The 15,406-nt window shown below is 36.1% G+C and overlaps 1 non-coding gene across 1 annotated transcript; it reads right to left on the reverse strand.

Moving 5' to 3' along the window:
• Nucleotides 1-14,928: 14,928 nt before the first annotated feature.
• LOC123324383 lies at nt 14,929-15,035 on the reverse strand. Its single transcript, XR_006539764.1, has one exon. It is a non-coding gene; the product is annotated as a U6 spliceosomal RNA (small nuclear RNA).
• Nucleotides 15,036-15,406: the final 371 nt, after the last annotated feature.

The following is a 15,406-nucleotide window of genomic DNA, read 5'->3' on the forward strand; positions in this document are numbered from 1 at the left end:
TCATTTACAGTAACAATTGTAGATGGATTTAAAGAATATTATCCAGTTCTATATAATACATAACTAATCAAATACTTAAAATGTGCAGAGTACTATTCTAGAAGGAGATATGAAGCTGTGTAAGATACAGATTTTGATCTCCTTGAACTCACATCCTGATGAGAATAGAAATATGCATAAGGAGATCTAATATGAGGCAGCCTGAGGTACAAGGCTACAGAAGACCTAGAGAGAACAGTTTCAAACTGAAGCTTCTAAGAGCCCTTTTCTGAATAACTTACATTTGAACTTTGAATGAGAGTGAAGTCTTGGACTTATAAACCTGTAGAAAATGACATTCTATGCACAAAGTTCAACCTTAGTAAATGCAAAATAGCAGGAAAATAATAGGAATGCTCATTACATACACAACAGACACAATAAGAAATAAAGGTGGAAAGAAAAGTGGAACAGAAAATATATAGGCTTACAAATGCTAAGGCAGGAAAAAAATTCGGTGGAGAAGAAGAAAGATAGAAAAAAAGATGGGAGAACAAAAGATGACTTTGGGAAACTTGAGGATAATAAAGATAGTTTGAAACAGTTGCTGACTGTGACAAGGATTACAGATTATCCTTCAGTGTCTGTGGTTTCTTTCTCACCTAGAAATAAAGACTACATTTCCCAGCCTCTCTTGCAGCCCACTGTGGCCATATGACTGATGTTCTGGCCAATAGGATATAAGCTTTCAAGACCCTTCCTTAAGAGACTGCTGCAGCTTTCCTTTTGCCAGTTCTTCTACACTTACTTCATTCAGACACATGAAACAAGGATGCAAAGGCCACTATCTTGGACCATGAAGACAATGGCCACATGCTAAGGAGGGCAAAGATAGACATGGAAGGTTTATGCGGGCTTTTTAGAGCAGAATTGCCATACCAAGCCTTTCCTATCCTGATCTGGATTTTTGTGAAAGAGAAACTTTTATTTATTTTTTTAAAAGATTATTTATTTATTTATTTGACAGAGGGAGACACAGCAACAGAGGGAACACAAGCAGGGGGAGTGGGAGAGGGAGAGACGCTTAACGACTGAGCCACCCAGGCGCCCCGAGAAAATTGTATTTAAGCTTCTTTTATTTGTTTTTTTTTTTTATTACAGCCACACCTGATCCTAAATATTAACAGTTTTTGTGGCCAGTATTATATCTCTACTAGGAATCAAATCAGGAATAATAAAATTTAACATTCAAGCGTTTTTGCACTATGTGTTGTTAGGTGCTACTATTTGTGTTACATTTTCTCATCTATCTGTCTCAGCAATCCTTTGAGATATCATCATCTTCATTTTACAAGTGAGGAAACTGGAATGCAGATAGGTTTTTTAAATTGCCGTAGAATGTGTTAAAGCTGGTATTGGATCCCTTATCAGCCTGACCAAAATTCATGCGTATTCTTACTTACTGTGATGTCACTGAAGATCAGTTGGATGGCATAAATTTGTCAGGTATCCCAGTGAACATGATTCTGCAGTTTCTTCTAAAGTCCCTTAACTGTGCTCAAACCTTTATAAATAATCCCTTCATTAAATTTTCTTCAAATAACAGACTCATATTTTCCCCTAATATACCAGCTTTTTTTAGATACCTTTCTTTAGCTTTGTTTTCTCCAGAAAATACGATGAAAATTATTTCTGTATTGCTTTTTGCTAATCATGAGGAATATTTCGATTTACTTTTAAAAATCACTTACGTGATCCAGCCTCCCTACTTAAAGTGAGAAGAGAGAAAAATTGACAAAGGCAGATTGGATTAAAGCCTTTTGATTAAGATGTTTCTTGTCAAAGGTAATGTTCCACTTATTTTTAAAGACAGATGCAACATTTTTCGTCCCCATCAGACTTCAGAAATAGATTTCTCACAGCCTGAGAATGGTGCAACAGATATATATTGATTTTGTCCGTTCTCCATCCCTTCCTTTGGGAAACCACTACGTTCTGACAGAATTGAGTGCAGAAAGAGAAAAGTGAATCAGGCAATGGGAAGGGTCAGGCACATATACAACAGAAATTAATGGGGACACATGGGTGGCTCAGTTGGTTAAGCATTTGCCTTCAGCTTCGGTCATGATCCCAGGGGCCTGGGATCAAGTCCTGCATCAGACTCCTTGCTCAGTGGGGAGCCCGCCTCTCCCTCTGCCTGCTGCTCTCCCTGCTTGTGCTCTCTCTCTGACAATTAATGGAGTTTTGCAAAGAATTATCATTTTTAAAAATTGTTTCAAAGACTACATGTAGCTGGACCATAATGCAAAGAGAGGAACCAACGCTGAGTGAAGAAGTGTGGAGAAGGACAATCAAAGATTTCACTGTTGTTTAACAATGGTCATAGAAAGGGTAAACAATAACATACATATTAAATCAATACTTCAAGTTCTGTTCCCCTACATCCAAAGACAATCAGGTATGAAAATTTACTCCACTAGAAAATAATTAGGAAGGACAATAGGGAAAAGATGGAGCAACAGTATCCCAATATCTGTAGTAAATGAAATAGGAGTTGAGACTTATAGCCAGAGATTGCAACTTGGTATTGCAAAGGAATAACGAAGACAGGCCTAAATGAAACATGAGATGTCTCCAGTAGTCAGCAGAAGAGATGCCAGAAATAGAACTGATCCAAAAAGTTCAAAAAGAAAACAATGAAAAATTAGTTACAGTCTTGACCTTGACCATTCACATCCAATTAGTTTCATCTTTTGGCTTGCCAGATCTTTGATAATGCACTTCACACATGTTTATTTGCTTCTGTTCTGCAAAACTAATGATAGATTTATCTTTCCAAGGAACTTCAGTTTTCCCTGTAGAAAAATTCCAGTGTAATGAAAAATTTTATTTTATGATCGATTTTAATTCATCTTGATTATTTTCATAGTACAAAGGATTTGTGAATTTTTTGGTTTTGTTTTAGGTATGTGTTATGCTTAGACTTACACTTAAATAGTGGATGATGAAATACAAATCAGTGTAATTTTGGTGAATCTTTCTAGTTTAATCTTAAGTTTTCTTTAAATATGAGAATGCATAGAAAATTGGCAAAGTCAATGGTAGGACAAAACTTGAATTAGAATATAGGATAAGCCTATTATGATACTCAAGTTCCAGGTGAACATATAAGACCCAAAATATTTACATTTAGTAGACCCCAAAAGTAAACAGTTTTTCAAAAATTTGGAAGGATATTGAATAAACTGAACTGGACATCCAAGGAATGGCCTAGACTGTAGATACAAATTTGGGATCATCAGAATACAGATGTTATTTGAAGCCACGGGAATAGATGAGATCACTTTTGGAACAAGTGTTTAAAAAAGGTAAATAAAGCCTAGTCTAAAGCCCTTAGGAACTCCAACTTTTAAGAATTGAGAGCCAGCAAACTGAAACTGAATAGAATTGTGAAAGGGAACAGAGACTGGGGCAGTACCTGGAGGGGTTAAGGGAGGGGCTTTTGTTTATTTTCAGTGGTAGTTGCCAAATTATCCTGTAGAAAGAGAGATTTATAACTCAGTGCAGAGAGGATGGTCAAAAGAGCAGAAACTTTGGGGCACCTGGGTGGCTCAGTTGGTTAAGCATCCAACTCTTGGTTTCATCTCAGGTCTTGATCTCAGGGTTCAGGGATCAGACCCTGCTGTGCCTCCTGCCCCCACCCCGTACCTCCCACTCAGCATGGAGTCTGCTTGAGATTCTGTCTCCCTCTACCCCCCACCCGCCCTGGTCTAGCACTTGTCTGTGCTCTCTCTCTCTCTTTCTCTCAAATAAATAAATAAATAAATAAATAAAATCTTAAAAAAAAAGAGCAGAAGCTTTGATAGAACAGGAAGGAAAGATATGATGGGGAAGCAGATAATATAGAGCCAGAATGATATTTGATCGGGGGTTGTAGGGAGAGACAAGATAATGATATTAGCTAACATTTACTGGGTACTTGCAATGTGTCATGTTCTATTCCAAGTACTTTTCAGGCATTAATGTGATTCATAATCATAACAAATAGTTCATTAGCCTAAATGGAAGGTCATGTGCCAGAAGATGTTAAATGTTCATTTGAGTTGGTGTTATGTATTTAAATGGTTAGCAGAACAAAACCTAAGCTCTGAGGTCAGACTGATAGAATTGGATCCTGCCTTTGCCACATACAGCAATGTGACGTTGACCATGTGACTAAAGCTCTCTAAATCTCAATTTTTCACCTTAAATCGGTATAACTTACCTACCTCTCTAGATTGTTATGAGGAATGCATGAAATAATTTTTAGCGCTATACTTTATACAATTCAGTGAGAATAAATGTTACTGGTCATTACTACTGTTATGGCTATTATTCTTATTGCCCCAGTCTGCTCAGTTGTGTAATTTTCTATATTGGTAATGGCACAAAAAAGATGGAAGGTTACGGATTTTTCTTTTTTTAGGTGAGTGCAAAGGTGAGAGAAAGTAAAGGAGTTGAGAGAAGTGGTTAGGGAATAATATAGCTAATTCATTGTGTTTTAGCATTCGACAAAAAAATTAAAAGCCTACCTAATTGTATTAACATTGCTTTGCTTGACAAATCCCTATTTCAAAGTAATAATTTCTGAAAACGATATTTTCACTATTTCATGTTAAACACACACCAAAATCATTAAGCTTCTAAGTGTTGATTATGTGCAAATGTTAAGGATACTAAATTTGTTCTTATTATAAAATATACATTATGCTAAAATATTATAAACTCATTATAAGATGATTTTTTCCTCCATTAAAACATCACTGAAGTCTAAATGTTTAAAATAAGTCAGGAGTTCACTGATGCTTAAATTCAAGTTTGTATTCCCACTTAAATTCAAATCCAGCATTACTTGACCACTATCATAAAAACTGAGCTGCTACTGTCAAATCCTTTTTTTTTCTGCTTTAAAACTATGAATATACCACTGCCCCACCTGGATTGTTTGCATGTTAAAGTTTTACCATTTCTTCTATTATTTTTAATTACTTCAACTGATTACTATTTTCACAACAAAACTTTAGAATCAGAAATTATTCAAATTTTCCACACTTTTTGTATTTCTCCCATTCCTAATCATCTTTATTTGTGCCATATTTGAAATGATAGGATAAGCAATTAACTTTCAATTTATAAGGAAATGAAAACCACTTCTCCTAACTAGTTTCACATTATCACTTATTTTATATAGTAGATTCTGCATTTAGAATATTAGGAGCATTTTAAAACAAACTTTTGCGTATACTTGTATATGTATAAATACTTTCTTGTGTCAGATTTTAATTATAGAATAGTTTGACATGAACAGTAAACATTTGTAAATTGATTTAAATAGAAAATAGTTTCGGTAGTTCTGTTATCTAATATATCAGCTAAAAATGCAACCACTCAATTATAAACTATAGAACTTCTAAACATCAGAAGAAAATCTTGGCTCTGTAATCAATTCTGGAAATAATGGAATTAGTCTAGGTCACTCTCTTGTTTTAAAATAGAGGATGAGGGCGCCTGGGTGGCTCAGATGGTTAAGCGTCTGCCTTCGGCTCAGGTCATGATCTCAGGGTCCTGGGATCGAGTCCCGCATCGGGCTCCCTGCTCCTTGGGAGCCTGCTTCTCCCTCTGCCTTTCTCTCTCGCTCTGTCTCTCATGAATAAAAAAAAAAAAATCTTTAAAAAAAAAAAATTTTAAATAGAGGATGAGATAAACTCAAAGCCCATGAATTGAATCAGAAGAAAGGAATGAAGTGAGCAACTCATTGTTACTCACGTCCTCCAAGGAGTTGAAGCAGAAACAAAACAAACCTGCAATCAGTTTTTCTTTATGTGTTGGTGTTTACAGACCAAATTAATTCTTGTTTCTGACTTAGGTTCCTAATTAACTTTGGATCTTGGACCCCTTTGTAAATCTAATGAAGTATGCATCCTATCTATAAAAATATGCAAATTTTTAGTGCAATTTACAAGAGTTCATGGTCTCATTAAAGCCTCTATACAGCTTCATAGACCCAAGCTTCAGAACCATTCTGGATTATAATGAGTCCACCTGAAAAGGCATAACAGGAGCAATTGCATATCCAAGTAATCATGTAGCTAAGTGTCCAGGTTTAACCTGACATAAATGTTAAAAGACAAACTTTTAAGACCATTGTCCAGAGGTGTAAAAAATATTTTTCCTTTTTTTTTTTTTTTTTTTAAGTAGGCTCCATGCACAGTGCGGAGCCCAACATGGAGCCCAACGCAGTGCTTGAACTCACCACCCAGAGATCAAGACCTGAGCAGAGAACAAGTCGGACACCCAACTTACTGAGCCACCCAGGCACCCCTAAAAATTATTTTTCCTTATAGTTCAATGCATTACACCAACTCCATGGTAATCTTTCCATGGACGTCATAGGGTAGCCTTTGTAATCTTATCAGACTAATATCAAGACTGAATATCCCACTGCAGATGGATGACTCAAGTTCTCTCTTTATCTGCCTCCTCTGGTTGCCAGAACTTTGGCACCTCCAACAGAAGGTGGGAAGGAGAACTGAAAGCAGGAAACTCAAGTTGTTTTGTTTTTCTTTTAGTTGAATACCTTGACTAAACAGTTTAGTGCAAGGAAAGATGGAAACTGCTGTTTAGCACTAAATCTTTGAATTGTATGCAAGTTATCATTTGCTTACCTATCCCTTTCTCCTATTGTTATATGTAATACAGGGTTGGCTGCCTCCTTAATGAAATGTGCAGAGCTTTAAAGAGATCCTGTGGCTTCTGCACATTACATAAACCATAGTTAGTCAGCCTCGGAATGATTGCAGAAAAATTGTAAATTTAGTCTCAGAAACCTGCTGCTTAAAGCAGATTCAGCCAGCTTTTCAGTTTTCAAAGCTGCTCTGTATAAAGCAGCACATTTGGAAATCTGTGGCTGATACACCTTATTCATACTCTACTCATAAGAAGTAAGACTTCACAAACTTAACTTGAGAACGAAAGGGGCATAGGATACATGAAAGGCTCACAAAAATGGAAGAAGCAATGAATTCTAAGAAAATCCAGTATTGTTTGGTTTTCAAATACCTGGACATTAACATGACTTTGAAATTCTTGAATTATATGCCAGATGGCAAATTCCCACTCTACCAGCATATAATTGGCCCTATGTTTCACACTGCTAATGCTTTTCCAGGTAAGCAAAACGTAAATATAAAGTAAGTGCAACTGCCACCACTACCAGCATCATTTAACATTAAATAACAGTTTGACACAAAGCAATGGACTTGACTACAATTATCAGAGTTAGGTTAAGGTGCCTCAAATTCTTTGACGTCATGTAAAAATATAACCAAATACTAGGATTAAGGGATTTTTTTCCCTTTCCTCCATGGGAAACAGATTAGTTTAATTCGTGTGAAGGATTTATTTTTCTTTTATGTCTCTTTTATTTGAAGAGGTATTTCAAGAGGTATTTATTCAAAGGGAATGTTTTTCTAAATTTTAACTTTTTATTACAAATGGTTTCAAACATAAAAAGAGTAGAGAAGAGTATACTAACTTCCCATGTACCCATTACCAGGTTTGACACTTAACATTTTCCAAAATTTAAATGTAAAGGGTTTTAATTTGTTTATAATCTAAACCAGAATTTTTAAATTTATGATAAATAATAAATTATTATAATATAAATAATAAATAAGAACTCTTGAAGAGATCTCTTTGAATTATTTTTCTTTTTTTAAAATTTAAATTCAATTTAATTAACATATAGTATATTATTAGTTTCAGAGGTAGAATTTAGTGATTCATCAGTTGCATTCAACACCCAGTGCTCATTCCATCAAGTGCCCTCCTTATTGCCCATCACCCAGTTACCCCATCCCCCCCATTTGAATTATTTTTTAAAAGATAACTATTTAGGGGCACCTGGCTGGCTCAGTTGGTGGAGCATATGACACTGATCTTGAGGTTGTGAGTTCAAGCCCCATGTTGGGTATAGAGATTACTTAAAAATAATCTTAGAGAAAAAAAAAGACAACTAATTATTGTTCCCTCAGGAAGGACCTGAAAATAAACAGTATTCTTAAAATGGGGCTAATTTTATTTTCACGTTTTTTAGTGGTAATGTTTAGACAGATTTTAAAAGAGGAGACTGTGAGGATAAATATCAAAGTGGCATGCCTAACAATGGCCAAACCAAGTGGTAAAACTTACTAAGATCAGTGAAATATATATCTCTTTATCAAACTGAAGCTAAGCTAACAGCATGTGATATCACAGCTCTCTGAGTAGTGCTCCCTAAATCTTGGTTTGATCAAAGAAGCAAATAAAGAATGCACCAAGTACATTCATCGTGCTGAGTCACTGGGTTGGAAGAAAGATAAACCACCTACTGAACAATGACATATTTTTCTTCTAAGTGACTCACAAGTCTTTGAGGACTGGCAGGCATAAAGCCACCAGGCCTTGTGTTACCTGTCCTGTCTACCATAATTCTCACCCAGTGCTTATTCTGTAAATTTTGATCTTAGGCAACTTTGATTATGAAAATTTGCTTATGTAAAAAGCTCTCTGGCTGGCACGTAGGTGTAAGTAAAAAAAAAATTTTTTTAAATCAGATAGCATTCAAAATCATAGCGAAGTATTTATTAATCAAAACCTTTTAAGGTTAGTATTAAACATTTGCTAGATATTTACACTAATTGACAAGAAAATTACAAAATCATTTTGACCAACTCGGTCTAAGAATAGTTTCTCCCTTTTTCATCTCCAAAAAAATCATGGAATACCATTTTTGCTGGAAATACTGCTGTAGCTTTGGGAAATTTGACTTATTATATTGACAAGCTTGATAAATATACTCCTCATTTATTTTTTGTTTAGCAAATTTTAAGTTAAGCCTAAGATTCATTGTAAGAAAAAGAGCTGTAATAAAATAGAGAAATATTAATCTTTATAATTTTGTGTTGTCCATGTCAAATGCCTTTTCCTCTCTATAACACAAAAAATCCAAACTGCATTTTCTTCATGAATTTACAGTATGGGAAAAAAAGGAGATCTCCAAAATTTAGAGCAGCAAGACTTCATACTTTGGAAAACAAGAAAAATGAAGTTTAAAAATAAGCTGGTTTTGCAGTAAAAGACCACTTTTGTACAGTGCTATAACCCTTTTGGGGATCAGTTTGGACATAAGTATGAAAATCATTTAAAATATGATATATATTTTGGTATTGGATTAAGGGATTTTTTCCCTTATCCAATATATAAGGGAAATATATATATATATATATGTATATATATATACACACACACACTCATAAATTGAATGTTTGACTCCTGGAAATATTCCCTAAAAAAAAATCGAAAATAAAAAAATTTTGCGTGTATGGATACCATTTATAACTACATAGTAAGATACAACCTAAATTCTTACACTTACAGGAGTTATAGCATATCCATATCAAGAAATTTTTTTTTTAAGATTTTATTTATTTATTTGACAGAGAGACAGCGAGAGAGGGAACACAAGCAGGGAGAGTGGGAGGCAGAGGGAGACGCAGGCTCCCCACTGAGCAAAAAGCCCGATGAGGGACTCAATCCCAGGACCCTGGGATCACGACCTGTGCTCAAGGCAGACGCTTAACCGACCGAGTCACCCAGGTGTCCCCATACCAAGAAATTTCTAAGCAATTCTATGTCAGTGAAAGAAAACAAGGATATCCAGGTCTAAAACCTGTTATATATCTGCTGCTAGCTGAGGCTTTTGCTAGAAGTTCTTGGTCCTCTATTAGTTTTTGAGAACTAAAAGGTGTGTATTTACTGGTAAAGTAGGCCCTATAATAAAAGCATGTAGATCACCAACTTGATGTGATATGCCTAACACTGTAAGCTCTTGATATTTAGAGTATTACAGTGTTACTTACCTTCAGTTCAGATTCTTAGCAGAAAGGAGAAAGTGGGTGAAATACTAAACTATCTCTTAGGCCCCTTTAAAAGTACTTCGGTCATAACCCAAGATTCAGTAATTCAGATAAATGGGCCTTCAGAGAGGGAGGGGTACCTGGAAGCTTGGTGGTCTAAAAAAAGGGTCAAGACAAGACAAGCACCACCATTTCAAGTCCTACTTGGCCTCTGGACAATGAGTGACAGAGTTGGACTTCTGGGATACAAGATCCATTAACCTGTGGGAACTAAAATGAAGTTTCCACTTGGGGTTCTTTGTATTCTCTGTGGCACTCACAAAGCCCAATACCAAAATCACCCCTTTCATCAACTGAAGAGGCCTTTGCACAAACTATGCCTTTTGTAGCATTCTGTGGTGCTGCCCTACCCTTTTAAAGTCCCCACCATTCTTAAGGTGAGCCAAAAAATGTAATGGCACTGACTGAAAGGCTGCTATTAAAATATACTTGTATCCAAAAGGTAGACACAAATTCTCCAGTCCCTCTTTTCTTTTGTTAGCCTAGATTAGGTCACTAGGCAGCCTTGTACTGAGGGGGAAGACCTGAACAGAGTTAGTCTGTTTGGGAGGGAGTCTGGGTTTGGTAAGAATAGCAGTGATAGTCTTGGTGGTCTGGCCAAGGTGTGCTGTTAGAAGCACCTATTCCCTGATAAGAGGAAGAGGAAGTTTCCTCCCACTGAAGAAAGCAGAGGAGGAGGACATATCAGTTTTCAGATGAGCTCTTAGAGAAGACGTGATACTCCACAGGAAGGAAACTATTTAAAAGGAATTCTAAAGGAGTTGGGCCCAGAGTAAGGATTGCTCTCAAAGGACAAGTATGGTGCTACAATTCTGCCACAGGGAAACTGCCTCTTCCCTATCCGTACAAATCTTGGAGGATAGAGAATGTCCGGGCCCTGGAGGTTGTTGGGGTGGGGGAGGAGGAGTGATAGAGAAACTGAAACCCTGAGGAATCAGCCTTCAATTTCCCAAGAACTGAAAATGGGTTGGGTAGAATCAGCTCTGCTTTTTACCATTCTCTCCATTGACGTATATTCTGACCCAGCCCATCTGAGGGTCACAGAGACTTTCCCAATCCCTTCGAGGAGTCAGATATTGAAATAGAGAAAGTGGGAAGGAGTATATGTGAAATAAGCATCTTTAAAACTATAGAAAGGATTTTCCCCAATGTAAGAACTCCATTCAACTTGTCGTCATTTTAGAAAATTAAGATATTCTAATAAAGGTTAAGAAAATGAAGACAACTTATTTAGGAAAAAAAGACTAAAAATTTGGAATTTATTAATTTATTATGGTAAATAGTTTGAAAACTCTCCTTTATAGGGGTGACTGGGTGGCTCAGTCGTTAAGCGTCTGCCTTCGGCTCAGGTCATGATCTCAGGGTCCTGGGATCAAGCCCCGCATCTGGCTCCCTGCTCCCTGCTCTCTGCTCCGCAGGGAATTTGCTTCTACCTCTCCCTCTCCCCCTGCTTGTATTCCCTCTCTTGCTGTGTCTCTCTCTGTCAAATAAATAAAATCTTTAAAAAACAAAACAAAAAAAATTAAGAAAATGTAGACAACTTATTTAGGAAAAAAAGACTAAAAATTTGGAATTTATTAATTTATTGTGGTAAATAGTTTTAAAACTCTCCTTTATAGGAGTGCCTGGCTGGCTCAGTTAGTAGAGCATACAGCTCTTGATCTCAGGGTCATGAATTCAAGCCCCATGTAGGGCACGGAACCTACTTAAAAAAAAAAAAGTATAAAAAAGTGCATTGCTGATAAAGAAGACTCTTTAAAAAAAAAATACCCTCTCCTTTATCTAACTAGTAAGAGAAAAAATTGCCTGACTTAGGTTTCAATTTTTTTATTTTTATTTTCCAAGCTGATGTTCTCATAATGTTTCAAGTCGAATAGAGAAATCGTAAAATCATAAACTCTTAGAACTAAGAGAGACCTGCAAGATTAATCATTTCTTCCTCTTCATTTTATAGCCAAGAACTCTTAAAAAGGGCAAATGGCTAAAATGCAGGAAGCCAAAAAGTTGCAGGAGAAGCAATAAGTATAGATAGTCCATAAAATGAAAATAAGACCAAACAAAATCTTGAGTTTATTATAGAAATTGTTATTGCACTTAACCATAGTTTCTCCACAGATTTGGATATATGTTTGTTGTCTCTATTTTTGTTGGTTAAGGAATGGATCAAAGTTTTTCAAACTTGTTTTTTGCTGCTAAAATGGAAATCTACAAAAATGGGTAATAGACTATTTTGGGATCATTGTTCAGAAGTGCATTTATCTTAGAAATGGTTACCATGGAGATGAGCACACATTGTGTGACTCTACAGCTTGTGAGTTACAAGTCATCTATGCTACAAAGACATAAATAGCCATACATACACATACATGCACACACCCCCATGCACACATGCACAGTGAAGTTATAGTGTTCCTCTCTTTTTGTTAAATAATAATAAAACTCCATGCAGTGCTGATTTCTTCATGGTGCAAGGACCTGCAAACTCTAGACATTTCAAAATGTGATATTGTATAAAGACATAAAATCACCTTTTAAAAACATTGTGACATGCTAAGCGAAATAAGTCAATCAGAGAAAGACATGTATCATATGATCTCACTGATATAAGGAATTCTTAATCTCAGGAAACAAACTGAGGGTTGCTGGAGTGGTGGGGGGTGGGAGGGATGGGGTGGCTGGGGGATGGACATTGGGGAGGGTGTGGGCTATGGTGAGGGCTGTGAATTGTGTAGGACTGTTGAATCACAGAACTGTACCTCTGAAACAAATAATACATTATATGTTAAAAAAAAAAAAAAGAAGAAGATAGTAGGAAGGGAAAAATGAAGGGGGGGTAATCTGAGGGGGAGATGAACCATGAGAGACTATGGACTCTGAGAAACAAACTGAGGGTTCTAGAGGGGAAGGGGGTGGGGGGGATGGGTTAGCCTGGTGATGGGTATTAAAGAGGGCACGTATTGAATGGAGCACTGGGTGTTATACGCAAACAATGAATCATGGAACACTACATCAAAAACTAATGATGTAATGTATGGTGATTAACATAACATAATAAAATAAAATTATATTTTATTTATTTATTTATTTATTTATTTTTTAGATTTTTTATTTTATTTATTTGACAGAGAGAGACACAGTGAGAGAGGGAACACAAGCAGGGGGGAGTGAGAGAGGGAGAAGCAGGCTTCCCGCTGAGCAGGGAGCCTGATGCGGGGCTCAATCCCAGGACCCCGGGACCATGACCTGAGTCAAAGGCACACGCTTAACGACTGAGCCACCCAGGCACCCCTTAATAAATACAATTTTTAAGATGCTTAAATTCCCAAGACACGGGCCAATTTCAGGGGATCACAAAGGTATATACTCTTTTTTTTTTTTTTAAGAGAGAGAGAGAGAAAATGGGGGAGGGGCAAAGGGAGAGGGAGAGACAGAATCTTAAGCAGGCTCCACACCCACTGTGGAGCCTGACAGGGGGCTCAATCTCATGACCCTGAGATCATGACCTGAGCCAAAATCAAGACTTAGACACTTAACCGACTAAGCCACCCAGGCTGCCCACAAAGGTATGTGTTCTGATAAAAGTTAACCTGTTTTTATTTATTTTACTTATTTGTTCACTTTTTGGTAATGGATATTTTCAATTTTTCAAACAGGAGAAAGGATAGTAAAATTTACCCCCCTCCCAAGTACCCATCATGCAGCTTTAGTACTTATTGACATACAGCTAATTCTGTTTGATTTATAAACCTCCTTCCTCCACCATTTTAAATAAATTCCATTAGCCAATAAGAAAACTTTTTCCTCCATAATTTGATTTTTTTTAAAGATTTTATTTATTCATTTATTTGAGAAAGAGAGAGAGAGAGCACATGAGAGGGGGGAGGGTCAGAGGGAGAAGCAGACTCCCTGCCAAGCAGGGAGCCCAATGCAGGACTCGATCCCGGGACTCCAGGATCATGACCCGAGCCGAAGGCAGTCGCTTAACCAATTGAGCCACCCAGGCGTCCATAATTTGATTTTTTTATACTTTTCTTAGAAACTTCAAAGGTTTCCTTGTGAATAGGGTACAATATGAGGTCCTAAATTCAGTAGTGTAAGAATGACTAGAACTAGAATAATAAGGCTTCCTTGAACATTCAAACATTGAGTACACTGATGATTTAGCCACATTTAGTTTTGAAGCACTGTTGGACTCTTTCTTATGTAAAACAAAATATTTTCTTATGCAGCATAGTTAAATTTCTTAGACTAATTGGTGCATATGTATTTAAAAGCATATTTTAAGGAAGCCATGAACCTTTATTTGTCTTATAGAAACACAAGAAATATACATTAAATAAACAAAACCAAAATATGTTTTTGCTCTTTTTCGCAAGACAGCAATTTAACATATTTGATTAGTAGACAAATACTCTATTCTTGCTAAAAGAGTACACAAAAGTTGTATAGTACAACTACAGAACAGCACATCATCTTCTGCAGTCTTTCCATAAAAAATAGTCATGTAAAGTTTCTCATTATTTGCTGCTTTTTTCAAACTGAGGCATCATGTAGTTTTAGAGCTGGGGTATATTCTTCCTTTGAAAAATTAACAAAATCCAAAACTGAGATCAGCAAAAAATCTAATATAACCTTTATTCCCTGACTTTTACTTCACTATTCTTGCAGTCTGCTTCCTAGAATTTTAGCATGGGAAGAGTTGTGAAATTTGCATTTTTTTCCTAAATTCATTGATCCAATATGCCTTACTCTCTTCATGCTAAATACTTATTTATCAATGTATGTAAATCTAAATCTTTAAAATCTGAAGTTTTTCAATCTTGGTCTTTTAAATCTAAACATCAGAAAGTAAAAGACTTAGCTATCATCAAATGAGTGACCTCTCAGCAGAAAAAATCCTTTCACCCTACAGTCTCATCCCAAATTAATTAATAGTTTTAAATAACCATTTTTTATAAATACAAAATGCTTCACAAATATGCATGTCATCCTTGCACAGGGACCATGCTAATCTTCTCTGTATCATTCCAATTTTAGTGTATGTGCTGCCAACATGAGCACTTAAATAACCAATTTTTGAAAAGAATGAGTGCTTTCTTCTATATGCTTAGCTCTAGTGATTCTAGCTTTTACTGTTCATCCTCATAGGATATTTTTAGAGATATTTCCAGATAAGTATATAGTTCTTTAGGAGTATTTCCAGAGAAACAAAAGTTACTATGAACTCCTGACTCAGTTGAGAAGATTGAAGATAAAAATAGAAGAAATGTCATATTGCACTTGACCAAGTGGTCATCCAGCTGAACTTTGACACCAAGACACATTTTTTAGAATTTTAATTTTAATTCTGGTATAGTTAACATAGAGTGTCATATTAGCTTCAGGCATACAACATAGTGATTCAACAATTCTCTGCATTACTCAGTGTTCAT

Source organism: Neomonachus schauinslandi, chromosome 3 (genome assembly GCF_002201575.2).
Source record: "Neomonachus schauinslandi chromosome 3, ASM220157v2, whole genome shotgun sequence".
Lineage (NCBI taxonomy): Eukaryota > Metazoa > Chordata > Mammalia > Carnivora > Phocidae > Neomonachus > Neomonachus schauinslandi.